This window comes from Canis lupus, chromosome 23 (genome assembly GCF_048164855.1).
Source record: "Canis lupus baileyi chromosome 23, mCanLup2.hap1, whole genome shotgun sequence".
Taxonomy (NCBI): Eukaryota; Metazoa; Chordata; class Mammalia; order Carnivora; family Canidae; genus Canis; species Canis lupus.
The window spans coordinates 50684200-50697073 of NC_132860.1; the positions used below are offsets into that span (position 1 = coordinate 50684200).

Below are 12874 nucleotides of genomic sequence, written 5' to 3' on the forward strand. Positions count from 1 at the left end.
TAAAACTCAGTTTCAGCTAATGTCTTTTTGTTAAGTGAAGGTTGTCCTCACAGTTTTTGAAACATGCTAACTTTCCTGCAGTAAAATCTTCCTTTATGAGAATTTAGCAATCAGGGATCCTCAAAGTTACAGGAAATTTTATTCACTCTCAAATTTCATACTAAAGAAGCATATAGAAACAAATTACTTAGAATCTTAGTGACCAAGGCCCTATCTGGGGGAATAGCAGAAGGAATTTAAAGAAAAACAGCAAAGAGATTAAGGTAAAAGCTGTTCAACAGGCATAGGGAACAATCCACCTAGACCAGAGAACTGAGGGTTTGTTTCAGAAAGAAAAGTAAATTGAAACTGATTGAGGATCAGAAGTGACTTTGGAAAATTATACCATGAAGCACCCAAAAGATGAGAAGAACTAGTAATGGATACAAAGAAAACTATGCAAAAGAATAAGCCAGGAAATTAGTTTAACCTTCAGAGAAAGGAAACATAATCATAGTAATACTCAACAGTGAATAAGATTTGTATAAGCATAGTATAAACACTTAACAACTAATTATTATTTTGCCAATAATTGTAACAAAACTATATTAAAAGCAAGTTTTTATTCTAACAGAAAATCAATAGATAATGTGGAAAAGTGATGAGTCAAAAAAAAAAAAAAAAACCACATACCCATAGGCATCAAATCCTAACATTAAAAAAAAATCCTTAGTGAAGAAAATGGAAGGAGAAATGTATGTTGGGAAATAGGTGTGAGCAAAATATTGGTGCTAGGAAAATGCAAGCCATGATAAAAAAAAATTGTGGGAAATGAGGCAGTCATTCTGTGGATTGTTTTGTATGCTAGAATACAAGGAATTGGAATATAGTCCTTTAGGCCACAGAGAGCTTGAACTTCCAACTTCTTTAGTGGAAAAGAGAACCCACGGGTGGGGGGGCAACCAGACCTCAGCATTGTGAATTGCTTTGTGGAAGCCACCACACTACCAGACCCCATGGGGATTGCAGGAGACTCTAGGACTCAATCACCAGAAATCTGACTACCATAGAGAATTGGGGAAAGGCTGTGAAAACCAGCATATGAATCTTATCAGACTTCATTCATACCTACTGTGCCCAACTAGTAATCCCAAACAATAGTTTTGCTCATCTGAGAACCATTTTGGAGGCACTCTCTGACAAGGAACTTGGCAGATGCAGATCTCCTCAATTAAGATTCATAAACAAGTAGTTTTTCCAGCCTTAGGGCCCAGTTTACCCACACCTAGGCAAGGAGTTAAGTCACAGCCCCACCAGCTATGAAAAGTGTCTACTGGCGATATCTGACCAGAGGGGCTGGTGGGAACACCTGGAAGCCATGTAACTCAGCAATGCTCAAGATGAAAGGTGAGTGGGTAGAGCCAATCACCCAGTACCAGATGTGGAGGATTTCCATGATATGCACAGTACGAGGCATGAATTCATTTCCAAGACTATGGGTAGCTCCCAGCCCTTCCCCACAACTGAAGAGCTATTTGGAACATTGGGAGTTACCTAGCCTCTCCCCTTCAAACTTAGGCAAGGATGCTGAGATACAACCTCACCCACTCAGTGTGGCTCCCAGGCCCATCTGACCACAGGGTTGGCAAGAACACCCTGGAAGCTGTGGGGCCCAGTGGTGCTCTAACCAAACGAAGAGCAGGAAAAGCTGATAGTTTGTAGAGCAAAGTCAGTGAACCTGTTCAGGCAGAGAACTTGGGGCACAAGTTAGCTTGAATTAAGATAATGAACAAAGAGCTTTAATTTATCCGCTTTAGAGTTGCTTATCCTTTTTTGGGGCATGGAGGTCCTTATTGATAAGTAGGTTACAATGAAATAAATAGAGTGATGGTTTTTTGGGGGAATAAAACGCAAGCAGAATCGCAGTCTCTCTTCACCCCAGCTCTAATTTTCAGTTTCTGCCTTCTTACTGGTCAATTTGTATGATGAAACTTTCGTGGGCATGCCAGGCTTTTCAGGTGCGTGGAAGCCTCTGTCTTCCTGGACAGGGATTCAGGCATGGTCTTAGACCCACTGCCCCTAGGAGAAACAGAGGCCTTTGCTTGGGCAAGACCTCTTTAGGTACATTGGTTTCCTTCTTTTTGTCTGGAGAGTAGCACCATTCTTGCCTTTGGGGATGATGGATTTTAAACTCTCACTCCCAGCATTTCTTTTCCTATGGGCCTCACCATCTTGGGTGCTTCTTCTGATTTTGACCTTTGACTTCCCACTGGAGACAGTGGCACTGTGAATGGCCTGTGTCACCTTGTCTGGCTGTTGGGAGCCTTCCCAGCTTCACTTGATCTTGACTCTTATAAGGTCTTTGGTTCTTGTCATCTTTCTTTGGAGCATTATCCTTGGCTAAACCTGGTTTGGGAGAAAATGCCCTTGCTTCTCCTGGCTTCTTGGGTCCTCTTTTCACCTGGTCTGTGTTGGGAGGGTCCCTCTTTGCCTCCTTTCGTTTCTTGGGGTTAATGTACAGCCCATCTGATTACTAAATACCACCTCCAACCCACCTAACCATGGAACCTAATTAGATTGCATGGTTACAGCCTTGTTTGAAGGCACTTAAACAGAGATCACAGCCTATGGCTTTCCCCATCCGCAGAGCAAAACCGGTAGTCCAGGGAATTTAGTGCACAGTCTTGCCTGATTTAGGTCACCAAACAATGAACCATACAGGCCCTGGCTCCATCCCGCTGTCCTCCTGCCAGGCCTGACTGGAGAATCCAGGCTACCATCAAACCCATCGTATACCTCACTTGGGTGGAGAACCAAGCCAGAAGTCCTATACAACTGTTCTCAGCTAATGACACACCTTCCCCATCCCCATCCTCAGATCTCAAACAGTTGCCTCACCTAAAAATAGACCATAAGCGCAGGCCCTACCTGCCCAAGGACATTACCAGAAGATATGCCCAGAAACCGAACTGGGCTGGCTGGTGAAGATTCATCTCTGCCAAAGCAGTGTAAAGTCTGGAAGAGGAACCCAATTACTCGAATGCACAGATACTAATGTAAGTAATGAGGTACCATTAAAAGCCAGGTAAATATAATACCACCAAAGTAAATTAATAAAGTCTAATAACTGATCTTAAAGAAATGGAGATCTATGAAGTATCAAACAAAGAATTCAAAGTAATCCTCTTAAAGTTTAATGAACTATAAGAACACACAGACAACCAAATTAAATTAGAAAAACAATGCATGAACAAAATGAGAAATTCTAGAAAGCTATGGAGACCATCAAAAAACACCAAACAGAAATCTTACAGGTGAAAAATACAATATCTGAACTGAAAAATTCAATAGAGTTTTAAAAACAAACTTGACCATGCAGAAGAAAGAATCAATGACCTGGAGAATAGAACATTAGAAATTATACAGATAGAGGAAGAAAAAGAAAAAAGAATAAAAAAGAGTGAAGAAAGCCTGTTAGACTTACAGGACACAATAAAAAGAAACAATATTTACATTATGGTCATTTCAGAAGGAGAAAGAGAAAGGGGCAGAAAGTATACTTAAAGCAAAATGGCTTCAGCTTCTGAGTTGTCTCCCAGGGAGAGAAATGGGCATTCAGCTCCGTAAGTCCCAAAAGACTTCGAATAGTTTAAATCTGTATAGGGCTACACTGAGACACATTATAATCAGTCCAAAGTCAAACACAGAGAAATAATTGTAAGAATAGCAGGGGAAAAAGAGAAGTTATCTATAAAACTATTGGTGGATTTCTCAACAAATATTTCAGGTCAGGAGAGAATGGAATGATATTTCCATCATATTGAAAGAAAAAAAAAAAAGGCCATCCAAGAATACTATTCCCAATGAAGCTGTCCTTTAAAAATGAATCAGGAAATAAGATTTTCCCAAACAAAGCTGAGGTAGTTCATGAGGAGTTCACTAGATTTGCCTTATAAGACATGATAAAGGGGTTTCTTTGAGTGGAAGTGAAAGAATACTAATTAGGATCACAGTGACACAAAAAGGTAAAGTAAAACTCACTGATAACAATAAATATATAGTCAAGATTGAATTCTATAATTTGGTACTGATGGTATATAATTCATTTACAACTCTAGTTTAAAAGTTTAAAAATGAGCATAGTAAAAATACCATATTATAATAATCTATTATTAGTTATGCAGTATAAAAATATATAAATTATAACAGTAATAATAAAAAAACTGTGAGAAGGGAAAGAAGTATAAAGTTTTGGAATTCTATTGAAGTTAAACTGTTAACAGTTTAAAATTAAATGTTGCAAGTTTAAGATATTTTATGTAAGCCTCATGGTAGCCACAAGAAAAAAACCCATAGCAATTGTACAAAAGAATATGATAAAAAAAAATCAAGGCATACTGATAACCAGACATTAAAACACACACACACACACACACACACACACACACACACAAACAGCAAAGTAAGAAACAAGGAAAAATGGATCTACAAAACAACTAGAAAGCAATTAACAAAATGGCAATTATTAAGCCTTACCTATCAATAATTACTTTAAATATAAACAGATTATCTAATCAAAAGACATAGAATGGGGGATGCCTGGGCAGCTCAGCAGTTGAGTGTGTGCCTTCAGCCCAGGGCATGATCCTGGAGTCCCGGGATCGAGTCCCACAACTGGCTCCCTGCATGGAGCCTGCTTCTCCCTCTGCCTGGGTCTCTGCCTCTCTCTCTCTCTCTCTCTCTCTCTCTCTCTCATAAATAAATAAATGAAACCCTCATTAATAAAGAGGAAAGATATGCACTAGTGCTAAATATACAAACTATTTTGAAATGTTGATGTAATTAGAATTATGATTTAAAAAATTAATAACTCTAACAAGAGAGAAGTAGAATAGAGGTCTGTTCCTTCTCATTTTAAATCCTTCCACAGTATTTAATGTTTTCATCATGTGCAGGTTTTATTTTGACATAAGTAAAAATTTTAATTTAAACAGTGATTCCAGAGCCCCATTGGAGATGTATGATGGAGGGAGGAATAAAATTAAACCAAATTGATAAAGTTGAGATATTCTGACCCAGAAATTCTACTTCTAGTAATATTCCCTATGGAAACATTCAGAAATGAAGACAAAGATTTATGTACAAGAATGTTTGCTACAGTATTAATTAAAATAGTAAAAAGCTAGAAACTACCTATATAATAAATATTTGGAGATTATTTAAATAAATCATAGCTTATCCATAAAATAGAATATTAAACAGTCACTTTATCATTTTTGAGATTATTTGGGAACATATATAATGTTCGTATCACATTATTATCCTAAGTAAAAATGTGGGATTAAAAACTGTGTGTGCACATACACATGCATAGCATTGGATACCCAGCAAATATATGGTTCAAGAACAAGAACTGACATTTTTGTATAAAACTGAGAATTTTACCACCAAATCGTCCTTAAAGAAACTTTTTAAATGTGCACTTCTAAAAGAAAGAACATTCTAGAAAGGTGGTCAAAGGAGAGGAATGGTAAAGAAAGAAAAATTTTAAATGTGTGGATAAGTCTAATGAATAAGTCTAATGAATATTGATAATAAACGTTAAAAAAAGAACTAAAATCTTAGGGGATAAAAATGTACAATTTAGTTAAGCAAGATGAGTTAAAATGCCCTAAGCTGTTTTAAGATGAAGGTAAAATTCTTTCAACATTTCAGCTTAGGCTAAAAAGTCTAGGCTGCCTGTTGAGAAAATACATAGAGTTTATTGCTATATAGAGGACAAGGTAGAAACTACTTATTTGAGAAATAGGCAAAAGAAAAATCAGAAAAAAGAAAAAAAGAAAAAAAGAAAAATCAGAACTAAATAGAAAGCAAAAACTAAAATAGTAAAAATGGGCATAATTATATAGTAATCATTTATTGTGATTTATTACATAAATGTACTAGACTGAACAGTTAAAACACAAAATTGTGGAACTGGTATGTTTAACATCTATCTAAAACTCCTTTATTAGAAACAACCATAGTACTCCCACTCTAACAGAAATCCATGAGAGTGATTTGAATCCCCAGGCCTTTGCAAATCAACTGTGGTGCTGTCTACAACAGCTCTCAAAACTATTCACTTTTCCTGATGCACAATTACCTAGGTAGATGACTAAATACCTTTGGGAAAAACTAGGAGAGTTTGCTGTGATGTTTCAGGGTCTTTCCTCAAGGGATATGATCACTCATTTTAATTCTGAGTATGAAAACTGGCTCATGTCTGGAAATTGGCCAAGGAGTCATAGATTTACCTTTGGGAAGGCTCAACACACAGGCTCACCTCAGCTGCCTTTATCCCTTCTTGATTATTATATACATTAAGCAGTACCCTTGTTGACTGCCCATCTATCTTGCTTCTAGGAAAACCATGCTTCTCTAAGTCATCTTTATGTATCCCTTGAGTCAAAACTCCCTGCCCTTCTAACCTTGCTGTCCATTTTGGTAATTAGATCCACCTTGGTTATGAAAATGAAGTATTGCTACTGTCCTCTATTGCTCTAAGTTCCTATCACCCCCCCAACCTGTTATTACTTAGGACGTCCCTGCATAATAGCATCTCCAACCATATGAACCATTCCTGAGCTCTTCAACTGTTGGTCCCCTCGCCAGTACATTCCTTACCAGCTTGGAAAATGGAATAATCTTTGGGCCCTCCCAAGGAAAACTGTCAGCCAAATGGGCCCAATTGAGCTTGTTCTGAGACTTTTGATTGCTTCCTTCACAGTTATCCATAGCAGTTTGGGCATGTCTATTTCATTTATGAGAATTATTGCTTTTTCCAAGCATTCAAGAGCCATCTCAGCAACATGTTAAAGCAGAGTGCCCAAGATTGACACTGTGATCTTAACTAGCTTTCTAGTTGCCCCCAGCATCCAGTACCCTCAGGGTTAACTCTTCTTCTTGCCTTTTTATGTTAATCAGGTACTAACTCCTTTAGTGTATAATTTCTCATTCTTAGCAGTTCTAACATTTCCCTAGTTAGTTTATGCTAAGATTTTATGTTATTGCTAGTATGGTAGTCAAAAGAAGGGAGGTCAGTTCCTGAGGAGGAGAAATTTTTACAAGGCATTGGCCTCTGGAAGACTTTGCAGACCCTTCAAGCAAGGAGTGGAGGGTGTATCTTCCAAAGGGATGAATGGGCTAATTTTGTAGACCACAAGGATTCAGGAGAATTTAGGAATTCAAGATTTCAAGTACATCTGCTCAGATATCCTAAGTGTCAGGTTCCACTTTTGCCCTCTCAGGGTGCTAATTTTGACAAAAGTTTTCTCTGAAGTTCTGTAACTTTGCACATTTACAACTTTTAGAAGAAAATGTAGATCATCTCTATAATTTTGGAATAGATATGGGTATCTTAAACAAGATACACACATGAAGAAAAACCTCAATGAACTCAAAGAAAATTAACTTCAATGAAGAAAAAAGGGATTTTATAAAAGCAAAAGTAACAAATCCAGAAGAGGCATAAGAAGTCAGACTCACATAGGTAGGAGTCTGTTGTTTTTTTCTTTCATTCCATTCCTCTCTGTGGTCCAATCCCAACCCACAGGGAGACAATGCCTGGCGATAATGAACAAAAGCAGAGCATGGAAGCAGTGGGGGTGTTACCTAACTGAAATCAAATTCATGTGTCTGATGCACAGTAAGCCAGTCTCAAAGTCACCAGGTTTGAAGCAGAGAAAGTTTTATAATCAGAAGAGTAGCTCAACAAGAAAACAGGGGAGCATTCCCAGATCTACTCCCCTCACTGAGGTTAGAACAAGTTTTTTATAAACATAGGGGTTGAGATTACATACGTATTGATGGAAAAGGTCTGGGAAACTTACGTCTATTCATGAGAAAAGATGGAGCATACACATTAAGCAAACATATATGTAACATATATGCCATGTTCACTTTGAGGAGGAACCTTAATGTCAGAACAAAGCAAAATTTAGTCTCTGACATCAGGAGGTTGCCTCAGGGTAAATGGGCTATGGGCATAAAATAGATAGGGTTTTGGGCTCTTATCTTGGAATAGGAATGCAGGGTCTTGTTTGTTCATAGGCCAGAACTCTACCAGTTGACCTGGATTCCAGGCTTGTGCAGAGACAGCTAATGGATTGATTAATGGAGTCTTAGAAGAAACAATAGCTGATTAGGGAGAAACAGGTCTCTAAAAAACAAGCCTTAAATTTTCTACTAGTTTGAATGTCATTAACCCTATAAGGCATGACTTCAGGCAGAAGACTTCATTCTGCAGCTCTCAGGATGACACCACTACATTCTACTCTGGACATCCTTGTCCAGATAAGCTCTGCAGCCCAAAGAGCACATGCCTAATGCACAACTTCATTTCTCCTACTGAACATAAGGCTTCACATTTTAACACATTTAAGAACCTGAGGGTGAGTCTGCTGCTTACAGTATTTGAGAGTTTTACTGCTTGGCAGATGACAGAGAACTTTGCCCTTAAGATTTTAACCTGAACAAACATTTTAGTTCATAGAAAAATGATTGCTTTAAGTGAGGTAATCATTGGATGAACATCAGCAAGTTTGGGACTCCAGTCTAGCATTTACTGACAGGTGAGATGTCTGAGATTGACTAGGAAAAGAATGCATATGAAAGTGGGGGTGATAATGCAATGAGTTTGGAGTAGGGTTATCACAGATGGCAAAGAAGTTGCCAGCCTCCCCAGTAAATGGGTATGTGCTGGCTATCACCCTCATGGCCACACTTCCTGCTGCTACTTTGAAAGCAAACAAAACTAAAGCAGGATATTAAAGGATATAGAAAAAGAATATTAAAAAAATAAAGAGTGGATTACAAAATTAGGAAAGATTAAAACTGAATTGAGTGTGTGCTAGGAGAAAAATAGAAATTAGAAATGAAGAATGAGCACATGAATGCAAATAAAGATAAGAGATTAGGAGTCATTACATAATAGGATGAGGTGGATCCCTGGGTGGCTCAGTGGTTTGGCGCCTGCCTTCGGCCCAGGGCGTGATCCTGGAGTCCCGGGATCAAGTCCCACGTCAGGCTCCCTGCATGGAACCTGCTTCTCCCTCTGCCTGTGTCTCTGCCTCTCTCTCTCTCTCTCTCTCTGTGTGTGTGTGTGTGTGTGTCTCTCATGAATATAAATAAAATCTTTAAAAAAATAGGATGAAATAGGTGAAATTAAAGATAAACATCAATAGGATTAGTGGATCAAAAGCCATAAAACTGAAGGACAGAAAAGGTTATTGTTTAAAGCTAAAATCTATTAAATAAAAAATAAGATGTAACAGGGAATTAAAGACTAAAAAATTTGAATTATGACAAAAATAAAACTAAGAATAAGAAAGACTATAGAAATGTTTGAGATAAAATACATGCAAAATGCTTGAAGATTAGATGAATAGATGAGAAAATAATATAAAGGGATGAAGATGGAGAGAAATCATAAGCGGAGCATCTCCTCCATTGTGCTAATTCATCCCTCTTTGTGTTTGCTGTTCCTGCCATGACATATACTTTTCTATCTTCTATATCTGCCTAATGACTCTGTATCTTTCAAAACTCAAGTATCATTTTCTTCAGGAGGCAACACACACACACACACCTTTCTACCCAAGCTGGGTTAAATACTTCTTTATGACCTAACAGAATCCTGCATATACTTTGGATTAATATTTCATCTCTTACCTTGTCCTCCTCAGAATCTTACTTTGCATACTTCGCATACAAAGAAGTAATATTACAAAAATAAAATTAACATAAGAAGTTTTATAAACTCCTGGAGTTTTTTTGAACTACATCCAATCAGCAAGTTTTTCCTAAATACTCACTCTGTGCCATTTTCTGTGCTAGCATCTGTGAATACAGAGATCAGTAAGACTCAACACCTGTCCTCGAAGAATTAATAATTTGAGTTAGGGAGATAGCTTAGTAAGCAAAAATTACAGCAGAAATGACCCTGAAAAACATACTTTCTATGTTTCAAAATGAGTTCATTTCAACAGCACTTCCAACAACATCAAGTTGCTCTACATTAGCAAAAACCTCTGTTCTCTATTTCCAGAGCTACATACTAAATGGAATTTTGAGTGTGCTTCAGTAAAGATTTTACAACACAGTAACAGAAAAAGCAGTCTATTTGAGCCATCCTTAGGAAAACTGTAAAACAAAACATTGATTTGGTCAACCACCTTTTTTCGCCAGGGTGATGCACTGTTGGGCTATTTGATGGAGGTGCTCAGGGCAGGAAGTCTGTAAATCTTTATTAATAATTTTAAGGGGGATCCCTGGGTGGCGCAGCGGTTTGGCGCCTGCCTTTGGCCCAAGGCGCGATCCTGGAGACCCGGGATCGAATCCGGCATCGGGCTCCCGGTGCATGGAGCCTGCTTCTCCCTCTGCCTGTGTCTCTGCCTCTCTCTCTCTCTCTCTCTCTCTCTGTATGTGACTATCATAAATAAATAAAAATTTAAAAAAAAAAAGAAAACATTGGTAACGAGAAATCTTTAAAAAAAAAAAACAATTTTAAGGTACCTTTGCCTCTGAGTACAAGCATAAAAGGCAAAACTCCACAGTGTATCTACATACATAAATTCTGTTTTAATGAGATAGTGTTTAGACTAATTTTGTGGTTAGAGGAAAAATCAATAATATAAATTCCAAAAATTAGTTCTTTTAAGAAAAATAAAACTTTTCCTCCCTTCAGACTGAAGAGTTTACCAAACACCATGTTTTATGTTGTCTTTCAGGAGGTTCATTTTCCATAATAAAAATAAAGTCCTCCTTCCTATGATGGCTTTAATGGGATGGGAATTACTATAGCTTTCTAGTATAGGAATATACTTGGGATCATTACTGGGAAAATATTTCAAATTTCATTTCAAGGTACATAGTATACCATAACCTTCTTAAGTTTTAGGTAATTGGCACTTATCAACAGTTATACTTTTTGAAAAGAGAGAATTGAGAATGTAATACACAACCCAGGGCCTGGAGTCATAAAGCTACGGGATTCCAGATTCTGTGTTGTCATGGCTTAGTTAGACAAATTACCCAACTGGTCCAGCCCTCAGCCCCTTCATCTGAAAAGTAAAGATCCATTTAGTAAGGGTCACATGTAGTTACACACATGAAACTCTGTAAGCAGTATCAGTACACAAATACAAGGAGGAATCATCTGAGATATATGGTCAAAAACACAGTGCATTTTCCTAATCAGAGCTAACCTTACTTACTGACACAATAAGACATTGAAAAAGTCCTTTTTCCTCCAAAATAATCAACAAATTGCTGGTTACTAATGATATATGTATGATTCTTTATTTAAAAAAAAAAAAGAATAAAAAGCCTTTATTCTATAATTAAATATTCAAAATTAAAGTATTTTGGTAATAAAGTTGAATCCAGGACACCTGGAAAAGACCAGGCAAGTGTAATTAAATTCAAGAAGCACTGAACTAATAAAGCAAGATAAAATTATCTCAGAACAAGAGAAACTTTGCTTGGACAAAAGGAAGGATTCATTTATTGCAACCATAGCAATGATGGAGGGCCATCCCATGGCATAAGGAGAAGGTATAAGTAAATTTAGGCTAAGAACAAGTCTGACAAGTTTGGAAGGTATAAGGAATGTGATTTATCCTCACTCATATGTGCCGAGCATCATTCCAATGTCTTACTCTATATTAATTCATTTAACCTGTACAACTTGAAGGAGGATTATTATTATTCACACCATTTACAGATAAGAAAATTGAGATTCAAAAGCTAAAATAACTTTCTAAAGAATTTTGTCACGATCTCTTTGAAACAGCAGGTATTAAGCAGTGTTCCCTATTTTTGATCTTAAGTCATTGAATTAGGGATTGCCCAGATATTAATTTAAGATTTGTTTCAAGAGCTGAATTAATAGTTCAGCCAGTCAAGAGTGAGTCTAAATTTCTAATGCCTGGGCTACCAAAGTAAGTGAAGGCAAGGAATTTTTCCTTCACTTACAATGAATTAACCTTGGTCCTGATGGACTAGCAAGAAGCATGCTCCTGCTTTTGGAAGGAGGAAAAGAAAAAGACTACATAAAAATAGTCATAAGACAGACTCCAGAGATGCAATGTTTTGTTCTAATGACAGAATTCTTTCTGGATGATGCCTTGAACCTAACCTCACTTCCCTCAGCTCCAGCTAATGTCAAGCACTGATTTAGCTCAGAAGGAGCCAATACCAACTGCATGTTCTGAAAGTCCTATTATTATCATGGGTGATTCAGTATATTCACATTTGGAGGATGGGAGTAAGTTAGAGTGAGAAAGCAAATAGGCCTCTTCTATTCTTGAAATTTATATCTTCCTATATTCTTAAGATTCTAGTTCTCAGTCTTGCACTTTCAGCTAAGAGATGATATTCCACGGAAGCCAACAAAGTTCCAATCCAGAGTACTAAAACCTAAGACTGCATGTTTTTAGAATTAATATTTTTTCAGATATTAGGAACATAATTGATGCTTTTATTGTAATTATATAACATTCCCACCAGGTCTAGGGATTTCCATGATCAAACACATTATCTTTGCAGCAAAGTTTATACATATTCTAGCAAAGTGGAATGATAAAAACTATAAATAGTATCATATCAGAATGAAATAGTTTTGACATAAAACAAACTTGCTACACACTTAAGAAAAAACTTTTGGTTTTTGTATTTGAATTTCAGAACTTTTCCATTATTCTGAGGCTAAAGCCAAAGAAAATGATCTGTTAGAAAGTTACAACCTCCAGGAGACCAGTATTAGAATATAAAGCTTCCTAAATAAGTCCACTCTGGCCTTTGTTATTTCCTTCCTTCTGATAACTTTGGACTTAAGTGTGTTCTTACTCTCTAG

The 12874-nt window shown here is 37.1% G+C and overlaps 1 pseudogene; it reads right to left on the minus strand.

Moving 5' to 3' along the window:
- Positions 1-12874, minus strand: part of LOC140615219 (U1 small nuclear ribonucleoprotein C-like) — a 101623-nt pseudogene that overhangs the window by 14792 nt on the left and 73957 nt on the right.